This window comes from Setaria italica, unplaced genomic scaffold (assembly GCF_000263155.2).
Source record: "Setaria italica strain Yugu1 unplaced genomic scaffold, Setaria_italica_v2.0 scaffold_12, whole genome shotgun sequence".
Taxonomy (NCBI): Eukaryota; Viridiplantae; Streptophyta; class Magnoliopsida; order Poales; family Poaceae; genus Setaria; species Setaria italica.
The window spans coordinates 320,421-321,277 of NW_014576736.1; the positions used below are offsets into that span (position 1 = coordinate 320,421).

The following is an 857-nucleotide window of genomic DNA, read 5'->3' on the forward strand; positions in this document are numbered from 1 at the left end:
ATAAGTTCAAGCGAGAATGAGAGACAACAATGAAACTCTCGAGCAATTCACTAGCCTAATACTCTTGATAGGACAGCTAGAATCACGGCTTTTCATCTTACGTATGGAACTTCAATTCTATCTGGCGCACTTCTAACCTGATATCCCGTGGTACTGCGTAAGAAGAATTAACAGCATCAATCAAACTCCTAGCTGGCCAGCCTCAAACACATGAGACTACAAGCTCGCTTACTTCCTTGCTAGCTGGTAAGAAGACTACTTGCGAAACACCTCCTTCTTCATAAGCTTGGAAAGCAGAAATTACTGGGGAAGCTCCTCTTCATGAACCCATGGAGTGCCACCATCACCATTATAGCCTCCCTGGAGCCTGTTGCAAAGAGCTTGCAAAGGTGCCAAGGTTGCCTGAATAGGAGTGGGGGTTTATGTGAGAAAAGAAAGAGTACCGCTCGCTCCTTTATTTAGACTTATTAGATACCCGCTCTGTAGTTTCTTAAGCAGGACTACCGTCTACGATAGCTACTGATACGCCTACTGACAGGATACCCGTACTATCTATTCTATTAGGCAGGTTGTTTTTCTACTATAGCTCTGTGGTGCTCTGTCGTTGTAGCTCTGTCGTTTTTCTACTAGCTTAGCTTACTTACTCGCCCCAGCAGACAATGTTAGTCTTTTTTACTTGGTATACCTTTCTTGCATAGCGCACGAGAGTACGCCTTCCGGAGGGATAGGATTGATCCTCACTATTTGATCCCTAGTATACACTTAGTATGGCTAGAGATTTCAGGGAATCAACTTAGTAAGCATATGCCTACTTTCTATGTGACTGAATCACACATTACTGAGAATACGCCTCCTTT

The 857-nt window shown here is 43.8% G+C and overlaps 1 protein-coding gene across 1 annotated transcript in view; it reads right to left on the reverse strand.

Moving 5' to 3' along the window:
• Window positions 1–283: 283 nt before the first annotated feature.
• Window positions 284–857, reverse strand: part of LOC111256054 (ATP synthase subunit alpha, mitochondrial) — a 4,559-nt gene continuing 3,985 nt past the window's right edge. The window contains exon 1 of the mRNA XM_022823636.1: window positions 284–857. This exon is cut by the window's right edge and continues 3,985 nt beyond it. The gene's annotated coding sequence lies outside the window, so the exon portion shown is untranslated.